Raw genomic sequence first — 21079 nt, forward strand, 5'->3', positions numbered from 1 at the left:
TCATTTTAACCATGATAGATTCATTAAAAACACCCATCATTTTTTCTGGTGACTCATACTACCCTCCTAATACGTGAGCAGGCCGTGTTTTTTCGATAACTTTTTTAAATTCTTTTTTATAGATATTTTTTGTATTTCATTTTTTCCATTTTCCCAATTAATTATAATATATAGAATCACACCCAATGTGAAGTGAGCGGTGGTCGTGCTTGCATAACGTCTTCAGACTAGGATTTGAGTCTAGGATGTACAGGCTATGCTACACACACACGTTTTGCTATGGCAAAACGCTGAGGAAAAAGGCTACAGACATACGACATCACTAGACAAACATGATGCTACGTACACACATTTTGCTAAAGAGGAAAAAGGCTACAGACACGCACAGCCACTCTATGGAGCGGTTTACCACCGCTCAAAAATAAATGAAGAAAGTTAAAGTTAAAAACATGGCCTGCTTACATATCAGGAGGGTAATATGAGTCACCAGAAAAAAATAATGTGTGTTTTTAATGAATCTATCATGGTTAAAATGAAGTTTGAAGTTACAATGGGTGTGTGTGTGGAGAAAAGCCCATAAGCTGTTTCCCTGTTGAAAGTGGAATATCCCTTTAAGGCATGATCAGGGGTGAAATTAGACCTTATTCCGAATGGGTTTTCAGATCAGAAGGTTCCTGTACTTTTGTGAGAGGGACGGCCATAGATTAGGAGATTAGAGACCCCTAATGAATTGGAAATGACTAAATACTTATAATAGCCTTTGGGTTTATATATGGATACTATGGACTGCTATTTTTATTTATTGAAAACAAAATGAATTAAAAGAAAATCTCTCGCCACTGTCGCCTGTAGGGGGAGCCCTTGGGTTTGTAAAACTCATCAATCCATTATAAATGATGCTACTGGGTGTGATAGAAGAGGGGGGGGGCAGCAAGGTGGGGGGAAGGGAACATTCACGTCAAAGTAGAATTAACCGTTTATTGCATAAATGGAATACGGTTAATCTTGGCGTTAAAGGGCTCCGCGTTCAGAGATGTTCCCTGATAGCCGGGGAGCCACGGGCCCAACATTTGAGAGGACCTGTGACGTCATGACATACTTTTTATTTTTGTTTTTGAAGCGGTGAAAGCCGCTTCCAAGGAGTGGCTTTGTGTGTCCCGTGCATCTCTGCGCTGTGATTGGTTAGTTTTGTGTGTCCCGTGCATGGAGAATTGAGGATTGGTCAAGCTTCACATGACAATTTGGCCCTCCAGATAAAATCATTAATTCATTCAGAATTCATAAAAATATAGAACTAGAACACAGAATGTGTAGATCTAGAACACAGAGTTCATAGCTCTAGAACACATAGAATAAGAATTCACCGCTTCACTTCGAACCGAGGTTTGATTTTTTTCTATTCATTTGGTCACTAAGGTACACAGAATGAGAGGCCTGCTCTGCCGGAAACATTGCGAGAAAAACGTCACTATACAGGAAACTATACAGGAAAAATAAAACTATACAGGAAAATAATACAAAAATAAATCTGCTTTAAGTAGCATGTGAGGGGTCAAACTAGGGGTTCTTCATGATGCTGAATCCATTGCAAGCATTTGTTTTGCATGAAAAACATTCCTTAGGCTAGATTTCAGCCCCACAAAACGGTGAAAAGTGATGAGTCATCAAAAATCACAGTTTTGACAGGCTGAAGTGGCAGATTTATTTTGTGTATTCTTTTCCTGTGTAGTGAAGTCAATGGGACAGTGAATATACAAATGACCATAACCTTTTTCCGCAATCTTTCCAACAGAGCAGGCCTCTCAGTCTGTGTACCTTAACACATCGGCTGCCCAAAAGGTGGCGCCAGAGCCCCAGCTAAGTGCCCAAAGCCACTCTATTGACTTCCATAGAAGAATACAAGGCCCTGTTGCGTCAATGCATGCGTGATGACGTCACTTGGTCACATGAGCGCAGACAGGATGTTATTGTGTAACTTACTGTATGGGCCAGTGTTGATCATAGCTGTTCATTGCCGATCAAAATTTGGACATTTTGCCGCACACGGCCACAGTTTTAGCCATAAAACAAACATCAGAGATAAAGGGCGTTAAAGATGGGGAAATGCATTGGAGTATACGGAGAAAAACGGCCGTGCGATGCTCTCAGCGTCGACTCGAAGCGACTAGCGGCTAATGGGCTACATCCAGGCGCAGCCCCAACGTAACAGTGAGATTTAAAGTTAATACTGTAAATACAGTAAACACATCAACGCGTTGTGGGCCTCCAGAGACATCAAAGAGATTGGCGTGTAGACACCTCGTGGGCACCCGCTGTGTTAATGACCAAATGAATAGAAAAAAACAAAAATTAAAAGTATGTCATGACGTCACAGGTAAAACCCTATTCTTTATAAAAGTATGTCATGACGTCACAGGTAAAACCCTATTCTTTATGTCATGATGTCACAGGTAAAACCCTATTCTTTCACAGGTAAAACCCTATTCTTTCACAGGTAAAACCCTATTCTTTATAAAAGTATGTCATGAAGTCACAGGTAAAACCCTATTCTTTATGTCATGACGTCACAGGTAAAACCCTATTAAAGTATGTCATGATGTCACACAGGTAAAACCCTATTCTTTCAGCTTTTGGGCCTGTGGCTCCCCGACTAAAGCATAGGTAGAGAAAGCAAGCCGTATTTAAAGGAGCCTTCCATGCTGAACGAGAGCTTTGATTGGATTAGACAGTGTGATGTAATGACCAGCTGATCAGTGAATGACGAATAGGAACAGAGCTGACTGACAGCTGACTACAGCTGGGCGGGGCTACACTCTTGCTGGGTGGGGCTAGACTCTTGTGTCCTGCATAAAGTAACGCTGACTGTAAATAAAACAATGATGGACAAAGGGACCATATTCACACGGTGGCCATCTTGCCATTAAGTCAATGAAATACCACCCAGGGACCCCCACAACCTGTTCATAGTTTCATCGTTTCACAGCACAATCATCAGTGTATGTTGGATTCATGACAATGTGTGTTTTTCGGCTATTTTCGGCTAAGAGGTTTGGTGTAGAGGGGAAAAAGAGCAGACTAAGTACAGAGTGAAAGGTCAAGTTTATTAAAACTTGACCATTCACTCTGTACTTAGTCTGCTCTTTTTCCCCTCTACACCAAACCTCTTAGCCGAAAATAGCCGGTCTACAAGCTCACAACGCCTCGCAGCGCGAGGCGTTGTGAGCTTGTAGATCTGCTTGTAGAATTCTGAACGATAGAGACCTTTGTTGTATAATCGCTCCAGGAATATAAAATAAGACACATCACAGGTATTTTTACAATCACTTGCTTTTCGATGTGCACGGTACATAATGTTATTGAGGCAGCTAAACAGCGGCGGCAGCTATTTCTGTCTCGGAGATATCGTGAGATTTGGATTTCCAGACAGGGAATGGTGGAGAGTCTCGCGATACTATCTAGTTCAGAAACGTTTAGATGCTCTTTAGATGCCTCTATAATGTTATACAGTATACTCACCGAAAAGCAACACAGCACAAAACAATGTGTGACGTGTTTTCTTTTATATTCCTGAGCTGAGTATTTTATAAAGGTCTCAAATATTTTCTTTGTTCATGCGCTGTCCCAGCCGGCTCTCATAGATTCCAATGTTATTCACCGAACTTCCAGTGCTAGTTTTGCCACCAGAGTGTGTCATGGCGTATGGGCGTGGGGCCAAAGAACACGTCTGTGTCCTTTCTTGCAGAGACGTTCTTTGGAGAGGAGGGGGTAAGCTGCGTGGGGTGTGCCCTACATTCTCAATACATTTGACCACCAGTTGCCATGTCTACTTATTATCAGCGAATGTGTATTTCTCCACGGACCCCCATCTGAAATTATACGTTGTGCCAGGGACCCTCTGTACAAGATAAGTGTTGTTTAAATGTTTCAAAACTATTCCACATTATGCACTTTCTGGCTACAGGGGTTGGCATTGATCAAAACAACACACATGTAGTCACCACCAGTCATGTAGTCAGGAAATGAAATTTACCGAATTCACGTTACGCAACTTCCTGGTGCTGATGTCACGGTTGAAGGGGAAACCCGACTAAAAGCCCATAGAGTTAACACAGAAATCACAAATCTAATGCAATTTTCGAATAGTAAAGTATGACGGCTAGCATGATCAAGAACACAAGATAGTAAAAGGCACAAAGCGTTATAATTTACTTTACTGTTCGAAATAAGGATTTGTTGGCTTTAAGTCCAGCAATTTCTGAGTTGGTTTACTCTTCACCGGGAAGTTGCTGAGAAATTGGCTGAGTGCGTGTGCGTGGGCGGGCCGTGAATAGGGTCTAACATGAGAAAGTGTGTTTGGTGATGCAACATCAAGAGAGCACAGTGAAACACTAAAATACCTTAAAACACAGATTGAACGCACAAAAAAATAAAGAACATAGGATTGTGTTGGTTGTGTTCCAAACAACACTAAAATAAGATCTTGTCGTCTCAGAGGTGAAATGTCCCTTTCAGCTCCCTGTAGACCAATTATGTGTTTACCAACATGGAGACTGGACACCCACAGGTGAGTGTTTCAGTAATCAGTCCCAACAGATCCTCAAAGCTGTTGTTTTGGGAATCTGCGGCTTTCAGTTCATTCAACCTCCTCTGGAGTGTTGGCTGGTGAGACGACGCACCTACCGAGATATGCTTGTACAGAACAGGTCTTCTTCAGATGGAACCTGCTGGGAGCTCCAGACACCGTCCACAGCTCCTCCTGCGTAGCAGCGTGCATGCATGCGTGTGTGTGTTTGTGCGAGCGTGCGTGCGTGCCTGCTTCAGGGTTCCCACTCATTTTTACCAAAACCTTTCCAGAATATTAGGACAACTTTCGTTTTTTACAACAAGGGTTCATATTTTAGATTGTAATTAAAGAATATAAAAGATGAGTGTTAAAATGATTTCATTTACTTCTTTCTATTGTTTTAGAGATTCTTATTTCAGCGGTTGGGGGCATGTGTACAAGTGGCTAAATATGTCATTTTACACAGAATAAGCCCATTCCCAAGATACAACGCAACCTTTCATGGTTGGATGTGACTTGGGGGCTAGCAGTGTTACTGTAAATAGCAATAAAGAAACTGCTGGCTTATTGTGTCTAAAAAGACATATTTAGCCACTTGTACGCATGCCCCCATGCGTATGCATGCCCCACATTTTAGCACGGTAAACGAGATAAAACAATAGAACGAAGCAAATGAAAACATTCTAACACTCACTTTTTCTTTTCTCTAATTACAATCTAAAATATGAACCCTTGTTGTAAAAAACAAAGTTGTCCTTTAACCCAATTTCCAGGCCTGTATAAGTAGTCTCTTAAGTCACTATGTGTGTGCAGAATTCCTACCACTAGGGGGCGCTGTTTTAATTAATGCATAATTAATTAGATGGATTAAAATATTTTAATTAATGAATAAATTAGTATAAATTAATTGAATAACATTTTTTAAAATCTGCATATTTAATATAATCATAACTAATATTTTATAGTGTTATGGTTTTATGTTTTATATTGTTGGTTTAAAAGTATTGTAGTATGTCTTTGTGTGAGAGATAGAGTGGAGGAGAGAAAGGAGAAGAGAGGAGAAGAGAGGAAAGGGGGGAAGGGGAGGGGGGGTGATCATGAATGGGGAAATAACAGCCCCTCAAGGATGTCGCAAAAATCGGTTGACTGTGTGTGTGTGTGTGTGTGTGTGTGTGTGTGTGTGTGTGTGTGGGTGCGTGTGTGTGTGTGTGCGTATGTCTGCAACATTGCAACAACTATTTTTCGTTCTAATCAATACCTCCATTATTAAAAAATAGCCAATCTACAAACTCACAACATTACACTGCAATATCATATTATGCATTGTGTATCTGATATTTTAGGCATCAGTTCTACAGTGTTAACAACTTTATAGTAACTCTGAGGATATTATCTGACATTAAGCAATAAGCATATTTAACCACATGAACCCTTCTAGGCAAAAGCTTTATTGCTTATAATGTGTATGATTTGACACATTCACGATGGGGTATGAGGAAATTGACCCTCTAGTGGGGATTGATACGGTGATAAATGGTACTACAGTTGTATAGATTTATTAATAGTTTAATTCGTGTGCATGTCTTTGTGTGAGAGATGGTGAGAGGAGAAGAGAGAGAGAGGAAAGGGGGAAAGGGTGGGGGGAATGTGTGATGCATACTGTGTCTGTGTGTGTGGGATGGTGATAGCACGACCCAGGTTGAACAAAACATATTGCAAGCAATGTGTGTAATAGTCATCTTACAACTTTTCAGCCAACAGCCGTGTATTGCAGAATGACAGTGCATACAGTAGCAACTTCTTTTTTTCTTTGTTCCAACGTACGTTGTCTGTGTAAACAAAACGTTTAAATGCTACGTTACACTAATACAGTCCTTGTGACATCCATTATTACCAAATAATATTACAAAGAATTATAGATTGACAGCTTGTGGAACTGTATTGGCTCATGACAGGGTCATAGGGATATGTATGGCCACTAGTGATACTGCATGAGAGGTAGCGTTTTCAGGCCAAGGACCCCTTAGTTGAGAGAGCGATGAGACAGGGACCACCACAACCTTTTCATAGATTCCATATAGTTTCAATGTTTGACATCGAAATCATCAGTGTATTTTGGATTCATGTCAATTTGTGTTTTCAGATATTTAACCACTTGAGCCATCATTACCTAATAAATTGGTATTATACTCTGTACTCGGTCTGCTATTTTGTCCCCCTACACCAAACCTCTTTGCGAAAATAGCCAATCTGCAAGCTCACAACGTCTCGCAGTGCGAAACATTGTATGCATGTAGATCTGCTATTTTTGTGTACAGTTCTACAGTGTTAATATAAAATGATTGGAAGCTTTTGAGGACCCCCTTTACTAACTCTGAAGCCCTTAGTTGATATTAAACCTACATTATAATTTAGTTTCATCTACACCTGTGATTTCAAAACCCTTCCACCCATGCATAGTCATATTGGGTACTGTATGACAGGGTGCACAAATATATTTCCTTATCAAGGTATCTAATTACCCTTATCTGACCCCCCACAGATGACACCAAGAGGGTACTCTATATCTTTATCTCTGATCATACTAGCAGTAGCTGATCTGTCATTTGAAAGTGTTACACGACAATCAGTCATTTGATAAAACAATGTGTTTATACATAAGATATTTAAAAGGGTAAACAAAAATTAAATCATGTGTAAAAGTATGTGAAATAACTACATGTTGTACCAAGTGCCCCCCTCTCTGGGTAGTTAATCCTAAACTTCCTCATTTTTCACAAGTCTTCTTATCTACACAGCCCAGATGATATCAAGTAGGGTACTATGCTATCTTTATCTCTTATCACACTAACATTAGGTAGCATGTTATTTGAAAGCTTCTCATAACTAATCAGCCATTCGATAAAATATAATGTGATCATAGGCCATACCATGGTTTTATAGGGTAAAAATAAATAAAATCAACGTTTAAGTAAATGATATAACTACATATGTTTGCTAAGGGTCCCAACTGTGCTTAGTTAATCCATTTCTTCTATACAAAGTTCCTCATTCTTCAACCACCAAGTTTTTTCTTATCTAATTTTCATCACAGATACTAGGAAAGAGCTTTTAATATAATCACTAACAGAGTTCTGAGGTATTGTTCTTCAACCCATTCTGTACGGACATGTGAGGTTTTTCGGGGTTTTTACTGACACTAGAAAACAAAATCATTGCATTTTGGAATTTGCCTATTTCTTGAACATAATTCAAGTGACAGATACACAAACAAGCAGGGATTTTGTGATTTTTAGCACCAACATGTAGATCTGCTATTTTATATGTTTAGGCATTTGTTAATATAAAAATGATTGGAAGATATTGATTACCCTCTGTTGTAACTCTATTTGATATTAAAACTACAGATAGTTTCATCTGCATCTATAATTCAAACCCTACCCACCTCAAACTCTGACATAGTGGTCAGTAGTGGTACTACACATGACAATGTCCTAATGTTACAAAGATGACATGTTAGCAGGGGTGGATTTGGTATTGTCATAGGAACATGTGTGGTCACTTATGGCCACTAGTGGTACTACACCGATAGAATAATAACTATTTCTCATTAACATTACATAAATGAGAGAGGAATCCAGCTTGTAGATAAGCTATTTTCACTAGTTTGACTAACTATACTACTTATAGTTGTATTGTGGAGGTCTAATCTGTGTTCTCAAGACACTAGATTATTCAAACTATTTACCTCAACATGACCAAAGTGTTGCATAGTAATACATTTAACTTAGATATGCTGTCAACCAAACCGGGTTGTCCCAGTCATGTATATATTAGGTGTTTTGCACTGAATGCACTGATATTGGACAGAACTGACAATACACATGACAATGTCCTAATATTAGAAAGAATTATAGAGTGTCAGCTTGTAGATCTGCTATTTTCACATTTGTTTTTTCTTTGTTGCACAGACGTGCATAGACCCATGGGGGAAGGGTGCTTATCTTTAGAATCCATACACCTGATTGCAGTAAAAACAGTTTAAAGACTATGACACACTAATGCAACTCCTTGTGTCACCCCATCTTACATTTATTTTGTATAATAATTAAATTAGATGTACAGTATGTTAGTTTTGTAGATTTGTGATTTTGAACCCATAGGCTAACAGCTTTGCAGATGTGTTATTTTGGGGTAATACCTTGCATAGCTATTATTTTCACAGGGATGTGATGTACGTGGGGTTGTCCCTGTTGAATAATATATTGGAATATGGTGTGATTTAAGGGTTAGGGTTAGGGTTAGGGGGATTATTTGTATGGCCACTAGTGGTACTACACCGCTAGAATAATAACTCTATTTCTCATTAACATTACATAAATGAGAGAGGAATACAGCTTGTAGATCAGCTATTTTCAAAATTTGTTTTTATTGTAAGAACATGTGGGGTCACTAGTGACCACTAGTGGTACTGCAGCTGATGTAAAACAATTGTATTGTACAATTTGTTTGTCTGTTTTTTAGCTATTCATGGTCATCTCAGAGAGATGAAAAAATAACCTTATACTTAGCATTGTAGCCACTTGAACCCTATCTAAGCAAAAATGGCCTATCTACAAAGGTTATCTAAAATACAATGGAGGGGTATTACATGAACAGTTTAACATTTTTAAAGTTTTGTGCCATTTGTCCAATACGCTGAAAACATGTATTAGTAGTAGTATATTATGGGGTTAAAATAAAATACTAGGTATTCCTTAAAATATTAAAACTAAATATTGTGTTTAACCTAAAGATTTATCTTTACATACAGCACCTTTACATATAGGCTTCCAGGTATGCTTATGCAATGGGAAATTCAATTCCATCATATGAAATTATGGATCACTAAGTTGACAGATGTATGTGAAATAGCGATATCTGTTGGGGTGAATCACTAACAACAGCATGTGTATTTCTTGTAATTGATGGAATAGGGAGATTATATATTATTTTTTGACAAACTAAATTGAAATGCCATTATATTTACCGTACAACCCTATTATTTTATCCTGTTACTTCCATCCTATACGGTAGATATTCACTAAACGTGTAAGCCTTAGAAACGCCTTAATGGACTTAGTATTTTTAAAGCAAATAATTGTTTCACTCATACAATAGTTTATATTATTTAGAAATAATTGCTTTGACAGTAGCTGGGAAAATAGTGACATCTAGTGGATATGACAAGTTAGTTTAGTTTTATTAAGAAATAATGCTCTGACAGCTAGTTGGGAAAATAGTGACATCTAGTGGATATAGTTTTTCTACCCTGAACTTTGCAGCCTGAATGACTGATGAGGGAAAATACTGCCCTCTGGAGGATGTAGGGGAAATACCACCCCCCTGGAGGATACATGGGGGAATACCAAATCAAACTGTACATACATATAATGAACTCGAAAGTATGACACCATCCACTCACTCATCACTAAGAATTTCAACTAACACAAAACAGACAAAACTAAATATTACTGCATAAGCATCTCTATGAAAATTTAAACTAATACAAAACAGACAAAAATAACGCTACTAAGAAATTTCAACTAACACAAAACAGACAAAACTAAATATTACTGCACAAACATCTCTAAGAAAATTTAAACTAATACAAAACAGACAAAAATAACGCTACTAAGAAATTTAAACTAACACAAAAACAGACAAAAACAGACAAAAACATCACGAGTCATCTAGATTACCGTAGGTTCCGCAACTATCACTATTGCAGAGTCAGTAGCTTAGGTTACACATAGTGCTAAGGGTATTGTTAATCTTTGAATTTGTAGATAAAACATATTTCTAGTGTTAGTGGTTAGATCATACATAATCTCTGAATCTCTCTCTCCAACACAATTTCACTCATAATTTCTGTTTTTTTTTTTTTTTTTCTTCTCTCTAAGCATAACAACTAGTAAACATAACTAATACGGTAGTTGCTCAGTACACCGTATCACTCATACAATAACTTATATTATTAAGAAATAATGCTCTGACAGCTAGTTGGGAAAAATAGTGATATCTAGTGGATATGACAAGTTTCTCTACCCTGAACTCAGCCGTATGAATGACTGATGAGGGAAATACTGCCCCTGGAGGATCTAGGGGAAATACCACCCCCTGGAGGATACAGGGAGAATACCTAATCATACTGCATATTACATATAATTAACTAGAATGCATGACGCCATACCCATACAATCCTCAGAACACAATATCAATATAATCTCACAAGAAAATTAAAAACTCAGGACATAATCCACCCATAACAGGTAAACTGTAAAACACAAGGTGGTCAGCAGCAGTTCATTAGCCAATCAAATATAATAAATATGTAAATGTCTGAATACTATATGTTTCTACTCTGTACACCATGTCTATTTAGGGATTGAATCCTTTAGCGATAAGCTACAGATACAGATAACTAGAAAAAACTAGCAGATCTATAGTACCATCGATTATCAATACAATTAACATACAATACTTTCCCCCTTCACCCCTACCCCACTGGTCATGTCTAACATAGTTTTCTTCTCCGGGGGTGAAACACTTGCTAGATTTTGTCTACACACAAACCATACATAAACAGCAAATATTGCAAACATAACATCACAGAGAATTACTTCTAACACAAAACAAAAACAAAAACAGTAAATATTGCAAACAACGTCACTGAGAATTAGAACTAACACAAAACCACTGCACTGTACAAACATCTCTAAGAAAATTTTAACTAATACAAAATAGACAAAAATAACACAACTCAGAAATTTTAACTAGAAAACTAGAAAACATCTAGATTACCGTAGGTTCCGCAACTATCACTATTGCAGAGTCAGTAGCTTAGGTTACACATAGTGCTAAGGGTATTGTTAATCTTTGAATTTGTAGATAAAACATATTTCTAGTGTTAGTGGTTAGATCATACATAATCTCTGAATCTCTCTCTCCAACACAATTTCACTCATAATTTCTGTTTTTTTTTTCCTTCTCTCTAAGCATAACAACTAGTAAACATAACTAATATGGCCGTGCTCAGTACACCATTTCATCAAAATCGGTAACCTATTTGGTAATAACTTTATGGTTATGATTCTATAAAATCTAAAAACATTTGTAATTCAACCAAAATGTAATTCTGGAGTTTACTAATATTGTACAATGGGTGTTGTACAATCTATTAATACAATTCTTTTTAAGTTGTCTGATTTACACATTATTGTAGTAATTTAGTGTTGAGAATTGTTGTGTGTCACCACATGTGTGGTGAATTGTAACTTGTAATTGTAACAATTGTCTAAATAACTATATGAATATGGGGAATGAATCACTGATTCTGGTAATATTTTACTTTTGTAGTTTATTCTGTTAGATACACTGCATTATTCAAGTCAGTAACATAACATAGATCTTTTCAAGAAAAAGTACACTCTGATTATGTCCCACCAACACCATTCACCATATACTCTAATCCTAATACTATAATTGAGGTCACTAAAATGCTTCAAGTGCTAGGTCTGTTTACGGACCTGTGCTTTTCCTATGCACATTTCTAATAAAGTACTCTATTCAATCAATCTAAGGCTAGCTAATATTAGTAATAGTTTTTTTTTTGTTCATATAGGGAGTTATGAATCAATATACTGGGTTACATATGATCACACCGAGTGTGTTTCATACTAGGACCTATGCAGGTTACCCGTACTGTTACAGTATGGGATATATGTAGGCCTATTGGTAAAATATTTGCACACAAAACATTACTATATTATGGCTAATGGGATAACATTAATATACTCAGTGATCATTAAATACATTTTCTCCCCTCATTATTACCCATATGAATGAACACCATAGCTAATGAAAATGGTGTAAATACATGTATATCATTGTTGGTTACATTAGAAGTGAGCTAAGCTGACCCCTCTAGTGAAACAAAACTAATTTCAAAGCTATTACAGTAAAACCAACATAAACTAATTTAACATAAACTACCAAGACCAAATATTCAGTAAATCAGTATATTTTTATTTTGACAAGAAAACATGAACAAGTATTTACATGTATAATGATGCACAATGTCACCGTATAATCACGGTTGTTAGAACTCTAACTATAATTTTAATTCGAGAAGCCCGTTGTTAAGGCTATGTATGAGTTCTGTCATTTTTTGGTAACAGTTTTGTACATGATTACCAGCTGAACGTCCGCATAAGTAACACCATTCCTGTGTTGCCAGTGTCACATATATCCTGTTTGTTAATTTCACTTCGGGTAGTTTCCATGCATCGGGGGCTGTGATTATGTTTGGATGTGCAATAAATCCTCTGCGGAATCTCTCCTGACCAATTGCAATCTTTAGCCGGTCGGGTGTATAATTTGCTTTGAGATACGGACATTCTCCTCTGCTGTAGAATGCATGTTGATTTAAAAGTGTATCGCCTGGCAGAAACTTTGAAAGCAGAAGGCGGCAGGCTCCGCAGCGATGATGATCCCCTACCCCTGTATGCTCCATGTTAGCCGGTTCCCCTAACCATGCAAACTGTGATGATTTCAAATTGAAAACACTATCATTGTTTGAATTGCTGTCGGATACGTGCTGTGGTGGAAGACCACATAGAAATGCTTCAGATGCGTATATTGAATGATCATCTGGTGGGATATTTTTCCCTCCATTAGTATCATTCATCCATTTAATTCGACCATGCATAAGTCCATCAAAATAGGGATCTATGCCTGTGGGGACATATTCTCCATCTTTAAAAATGATTCCTGGGAAGATTGTAGGCTTTCCATCTTTCTCGTTAAAGTCGAAGGATTTTTCTACATCTTTAGCGAAGGTGTAAAATGCATTGGTCGCTGCTTCGCCAGAATCCTGTTTCTCTAGCCCCAATTCACGGGTGTTATCCATTTTTCTTTTTGAAAAAAGAGACTGCAGCAGACTTCCCATTCTCCTTTTTTATATCTACAGCTTTTCAACGCCCCTTAATGCGTTGTACCGAGCATCCGGCGCATACTATGACATAGGCTATTACATAGGCTATAGGCTATTACATAGGCTATTACCCATCTGTAACAGTATGGGATATGTGCATTGGTAAAATATTTGTACACAAAACATTACTATATGACAAATGGAATAACATTAATATACCCAGTGATCATTAAATACATTTTCCCCTCATTATTACCCATATGAATGAACACCATAGCTATTGAAAATGGTGTAAAATACATGTATATAATTTTGGTTACATTAGAAGTGAGCTAAACTGGTCTCTCTAGTGAAACAAAAACTAATTTCAAAGCTATTACAGTAAAACCTCCATTTAATTGAACAAAAATACTACCAATACCAAATATTCAGTAAATCAGTATATTTTTATTTTGACAAGAAAAACATAAACAAGTATTTACAAGGATAATCATAGTCAATACAACTGACAAAACATTACTATATGTCAAATGACACAGTGGTAACAAAATATATACACAGAGTTCATTAAATAATTGAACATGATCACCAGTAATATATACATTATATTCTTCTAAGTAAAATGTACATTATTGAGAAATAATGTTCAGTACGTGGTTCTACAGATGGTGTGTTACTCAAAAACAAAAAACAAAAAAAAAAAGTATTTACAAGGATAATCATAGTCAATACAACTGACAAAACTATATGTCAAATGACACAGTGGTAACAAAATATACACAGAGTTCATTAAATAAATGAATATGAACATGATCACCAGTGAAATATACATTATATTCTTCTCAGTAAAATGTACATTATTGAGAACTATTGTTCAGTACTAGGTTCTACAGATGGTGAGTTCCTCCAAAATGTAACAAGGTTGTTCAGTACATCATGTTTCTTTGAGTTTCCACCCAACACATGTTCGAAATTAATTGTCTCTTCGATCTTTTCTGGAATATCTTCCACCTCCTTCAGGTCGTGTAGAAAGGCTTCACACATCCCATGAACTCGGGATGGTATGACATCAAACCCCTGAGTTTCCAGCACACTCATGACCCCCAATATGAATCGACCATTCCAAAGTCTTTTGATTAATTCATTAAAATGATTGAATACATAATATCTTGGTAATGGATACAGACATTGATGGTTTGTTTGACTAGGATGATCTGTTTGACAACCGTAGCAGTCTTCTTTCATCTGGTCAAATATCACCACATCCAATAGCTTCGAGACACATACTTTTACAATGTCAAGAAGCATTATATTCCCCAGACAATCAAAAAATGAATTAGATGGTATGGGTGGTGAAGGCGGTGGTGAGAAGTAGGGTGTAGAATAGCCTATAGGTGATGGAGGAGGAGTACCAGGGACAGGATAGTATTCTTCATTCGTATCAGACATGAAATCCACCCGGGGTTCATATTCTACAGTTTTCTCAGGAAGAGTAGTGGTAGAGTCAGGTTGATCCTTGGTCAGAGTTGAATTCAGTGGAGATGGTGGTGAAAGCGATAGCATTGGTGAGAAGGAGTAAGGTGTAGAGTAATTCACAGGTGAAGAAGGTGGAGCATTGAGACTTAAGTCTAGAGGAGAGTCAAAGAATATTGGTGATGGTGGAGGTAAAGGACCAAATTCTACAGTTTCCTCTGGAAGAGTAGTGGTAGAGTCATGCTTGTCATTGTCAACTTCTTCTCTTCTTTCAGTAGATTCCTCCATGGCTGCTGGTGAAGAGAACCATACGCACAATACCCTTATATTGTCTATGGGGAATAGGTGTGGTCGGAAGGGAAGGGAGGAACAGTAAGGTGGGCGTATGACCCTAACTAGTTAGCTAATTAGGTCAGCCCATGTTAATCCAACATTAATGTGATCAGATGTACATTCTTTGGAAAAAAATAAAAAACACGTGTTTAAAACATGGTTATTTTTTTCTTTATCCTTTCTTGGCAACCAAATTTCTTACCCTAACAGTAACAGCTGTATTGACTGTACTTTTTCAAAACAAATGGTTTTGTTAAACAGTATGTTGATTCATAACTCCCTATATGAAAAAAAAAAAACTATTACTAATATTAGCTAGCCTTAGATTGATTGAATAGAGTACTTTATTAGAAATGTGCATAGGAAAAGCACAGGTCCGTAAACAGACCTAGCACTTGAAGCATTTTAGTGACCTCAATTATAGTATTAGGATTAGAGTATATGGTGAATGGTGTTGGTGGGACATAATCAGAGTGTACTTTTTCTTGAAAAGATCTATGTTATGTTACTGACTTGAATAATGCAGTGTATCTAACAGAATAAACTACAAAAGTAAAATATTACCAGAATCAGTGATTCATTCCCCATATTCATATAGTTATTTAGACAATTGTTACAATTACAAGTTACAATTCACCACACATGTGGTGACACACAACAATTCTCAACACTAAATTACTACAATAATGTGTAAATCAGACAACTTAAAAAGAATTGTATTAATAGATTGTACAACACCCATTGTACAATATTAGTAAACTCCAGAATTACATTTTGGTTGAATTACAAATGTTTTTAGATTTTATAGAATCATAACCATAAAGTTATTACCAAATAGGTTACCGATTTTGATGAAATGGTGTACTGAGCACGGCCATATTAGTTATGTTTACTAGTTGTTATGCTTAGAGAGAAGGAAAAAAAAAAACAGAAATTATGAGTGAAATTGTGTTGGAGAGAGATTGTGAGATTATGTATGATCTAACCACTAACACTAGAAATATGTTTTATCTACAAATTCAAAGATTAACAATACCTTAGCACAACGAGTAACATGAGCTACTGACTCTGCGATAGTGATAGTTGCGGAACCTACGGTAATCTAGATGTTTTCTAGTTTTCTAGTTAAAATTTCTGAGTTGTGTTATTTTTGTCTATTTTGTATTAGTTAAAATTTTCTTAGAGATGTTTGTACAGTGCAGTGGTTTTGTGTTAGTTCTAATTCTCAGTGACGTTGTTTGCAATATTTACTGTTTTTGTTTTTGTTTTGTGTTAGAAGTAATTCTCTGTGATGTTATGTTTGCAATATTTGCTGTTTATGTATGGTTTGTGTGTAGACAAAATCTAGCAAGTGTTTCACCCCCGGAGAAGAAAACTATGTTAGACATGACCAGTGGGGTAGGGGTGAAGGGGGAAAGTATTGTATGTTAATTGTATTGATAATCGATGGTACTATAGATCTGCTAGTTTTTTCTAGTTATCTGTATCTGTAGCTTATCGCTAAAGGATTCAATCCCTAAATAGACATGGTGTACAGAGTAGAAACATATAGTATTCAGACATTTACATATTTATTATATTTGATTGGCTAATGAACTGCTGCTGACCACCTTGTGTTTTACAGTTTACCTGTTATGGGTGGATTATGTCCTGAGTTTTTAATTTTCTTGTGAGATTATATTGATATTGTGTTCTGAGGATTGTATGGGTATGGCGTCATGCATTCTAGTTAATTATATGTAATATGCAGTATGATTAGGTATTCTCCCTGTATCCTCCAGGGGGTGGTATTTCCCCTAGATCCTCCAGGGGCAGTATTTCCCTCATCAGTCATTCATACGGCTGAGTTCAGGGTAGAGAAACTTGTCATATCCACTAGATATCACTATTTTTCCCAACTAGCTGTCAGAGCATTATTTCTTAATAATATAAGTTATTGTATGAGTGATACGGTGTACTGAGCAACTACCGTATTAGTTATGTTTACTAGTTGTTATGCTTAGAGAGAAGAAAAAAAAAAAAAAAAACAGAAATTATGAGTGAAATTGTGTTGGAGAGAGAGATTCAGAGATTATGTATGATCTAACCACTAACACTAGAAATATGTTTTATCTACAAATTCAAAGATTAACAATACCCTTAGCACTATGTGTAACCTAAGCTACTGACTCTGCAATAGTGATAGTTGCGGAACCTACGGTAATCTAGATGACTCGTGATGTTTTTGTCTGTTTTTGTCTGTTTTTGTGTTAGTTTAAATTTCTTAGTAGCGTTATTTTTGTCTGTTTTGTATTAGTTTAAATTTTCTTAGAGATGTTTGTGCAGTAATATTTAGTTTTGTCTGTTTTGTGTTAGTTGAAATTTCTTAGTAGCGTTATTTTTGTCTGTTTTGTATTAGTTTAAATTTTCATAGAGATGCTTATGCAGTAATATTTAGTTTTGTCTGTTTTGTGTTAGTTGAAATTCTTAGTGATGAGTGAGTGGATGGTGTCATACTTTCGAGTTCATTATATGTATGTACAGTTTGATTTGGTATTCCCCCATGTATCCTCCAGGGGGGTGGTATTTCCCCTACATCCTCCAGAGGGCAGTATTTTCCCTCATCAGTCATTCAGGCTGCAAAGTTCAGGGTAGAAAAACTATATCCACTAGATGTCACTATTTTCCCAACTAGCTGTCAGAGCATTATTTCTTAATAAAACTAAACTAACTTGTCATATCCACTAGATGTCACTATTTTCCCAGCTACTGTCAAAGCAATTATTTCTAAATAATATAAACTATTGTATGAGTGAAACAATTATTTGCTTTAAAAATACTAAGTCCATTAAGGCGTTTCTAAGGCTTACACGTTTAGTGAATATCTACCGTATAGGATGGAAGTAACAGGATAAAATAATAGGGTTGTACGGTAAATATAATGGCATTTCAATTTAGTTTGTCAAAAAATAATATATAATCTCCCTATTCCATCAATTACAAGAAATACACATGCTGTTGTTAGTGATTCACCCCAACAGATATCGCTATTTCACATACATCTGTCAACTTAGTGATCCATAATTTCATATGATGGAATTGAATTTCCCATTGCATAAGCATACCTGGAAGCCTATATGTAAAGGTGCTGTATGTAAAGATAAATCTTTAGGTTAAACACAATATTTAGTTTAATATTTTAAGGAATACCTAGTATTTTATTTTAACCCCATAATATACTACTACTAATACATGTTTTCAGCGTATTGGACAAATGGCACAAAACTTTAAAAATGTTAAACTGTTCATGTAATGCCCCTCCATTGTATCTTAGATAACCTTTGTAGATAGGCCATTTTTGCCTAGATAGAGTTCAAGTGGCTACATTGATAAGTATAAGGTTATTTTTCATCTCACTGAGATGACCATGAATAGTAAAAAAAAAAAAAGAATTGTACAATACAATTGTTTTACAGTTGCTGCAGTACCACTAGTGGTCACTAGTGACCCCACATGTTCTTACAATAAAAAACTGTGAAAATAGTTGATCTACAAGCTGTATTCCTCTCTCATTTATGTAATGTTAATGAGAAATAGAGTTATTATTCTAGCGGTGTAGTACCACTAGTGGCCATACAAATAATCCCCCTAACCCTAACCCTAACCCTTAAATCACACCATATTCCAATATATTATTCAACAGGGACAACCCCACGTACATCACATCCCAGTGAAAATAATAGGTATGCAAGGTATTACCCCAAAATAACACATCTGCAAAGCTGTTAGCCTATGGGTTCAAAATCACAAATCTACAAAACTAACATACTGTACATCTAATTTAATTATTATACAAAATAAATGTAAGATGGGGTGACACAAGGAGTTGCATTAGTGTGTCATAGTCTTTAAACTGTTTTTACTGCAATCAGGTGTATGGATTCTAAAGATAAGCACCCTTCCCCCTGGGTCTATGCACGTTTGTGCAACAAAGAAAAAACAAATGTGAAAATAGCAGATCTACAAGCTGACACTCTATAATTCTTTCTAATATTAGGACATTGTCATGTGTATTGTCAGTTCTGTCCAATATCAGTGCATTCAGTGCAAAACACCTAATATATACATGACTGGGACAACCCGGTTTGGTTGACAGCATATCTAAGTTAAATGTATTACTATGCAACACTTTGGTCATGTTGAGGTAAATAGTTTGAATAATCTAGTGTCTTGAGAACACAGATTAGACCTCCACAATACAACTATAAGTAGTATAGTTAGTCAAACTAGTGAAAATAGCTTATCTACAAGCTGGATTCCTCTCTCATTTATGTAATGTTAATGAGAAATAGTTATTATTCTATCGGTGTAGTACCACTAGTGGCCATAAGTGACCACACATGTTCCTATGACAATACCAAATCCACCCCTGCTAACATGTCATCTTTGTAACATTAGGACATTGTCATGTGTAGTACCACTACTGACCACTATGTCAGAGTTTGAGGTGGGTAGGGTTTGAATTATAGATGCAGATGAAACTATCTGTAGTTTTAATATCAAATAGAGTTACAACAGAGGGTAATCAATATCTTCCAATCATTTTTATATTAACAAATGCCTAAACATATAAAATAGCAGATCTACATGTTGGTGCTAAAAATCACAAAATCCCTGCTTGTTTGTGTATCTGTCACTTGAATTATGTTCAAGAAATAGGCAAATTCCAAAATGCAATGATTTTGTTTTCTAGTGTCAGTAAAAACCCCGAAAAACCTCCCATGTCCGTACAGAATGGGTTGAAGAACAATACCTCAGAACTCTGTTAGTGATTATATTAAAAGCTCTTTCCTAGTATCTGTGATGAAAATTAGATAAGAAAAAACTTGGTGGTTGAAGAATGAGGAACTTTGTATAGAAGAAATGGATTAACTAAGCACAGTTGGGACCCTTAGCAAACATATGTAGTTATATCATTTACTTAAACGTTGATTTTATTTATTTTTACCCTATAAAACCATGGTATGGCCTATGATCACATTATATTTTATCGAATGGCTGATTAGTTATGAGAAGCTTTCAAATAACATGCTACCTAATGTTAGTGTGATAAGAGATAAAGATAGCATAGTACCCTACTTGGTGTCATCTGGGTAGTGTAGATAAGAATACTTGTGAAAAATGAGGAAGTTTAGGATTAACTAAGCACAGTTGGGACACTTGGTACAACATGTAGTTATTTCACCTACTTTTACACATGATTTTATTTCTTTTTACCCTATAAAACCATGGTATGGCCTATGATCATATTATGTTTTATCGAAAGGTTGATTGTCGTGTAACACTTTCAAATGACAGATCAGCTACTGCTAGTATGATCAGAGATAAAGATATAGAGTACCCTCTTGGTGTCATCTGTGGGGGGTCAGATAAGGGTAATTAGATACCTTGATAAGGAAATATATTTGTGCACCCTGTCATACAGTACCCAATATGACTATGCATGGGTGGAAGGGTTTTGAAATCACAGGTGTAGATGAAACTAAATTATAATGTAGGTTTAATATCAACTAAGGGCTTCAGAGTTAGTAAAGGGGGTCCTCAAAAGCTTCCAATCATTTTATATTAACACTGTAGAACTGTACACAAAAATAGCAGATCTACATGCATACAATGTTTCGCACTGCGAGACATTGTGAGCTTGCAGATTGGCTATTTTCGCAAAGAGGTTTGGTGTAGGGGGACAAAATAGCAGA

At 36.3% G+C, this 21079-nt stretch overlaps 1 protein-coding gene across 1 annotated transcript in view; it reads right to left on the bottom strand.

The window, feature by feature from the left end:
• LOC308282456 (voltage-dependent T-type calcium channel subunit alpha-1H-like) overlaps window positions 1-21079 on the bottom strand; it is a gene marked incomplete at its 3' end in the record, with an annotated part of 293092 nt that overhangs the window by 84169 nt on the left and 187844 nt on the right. The gene's annotated exons all lie outside the window — the stretch shown is intronic.

The sequence above is a fragment of the Nannobrachium achirus genome (assembly GCF_963921795.1).
Source record: "Nannobrachium achirus genome assembly, chromosome: 3".
Lineage (NCBI taxonomy): Eukaryota > Metazoa > Chordata > Actinopteri > Myctophiformes > Myctophidae > Nannobrachium > Nannobrachium achirus.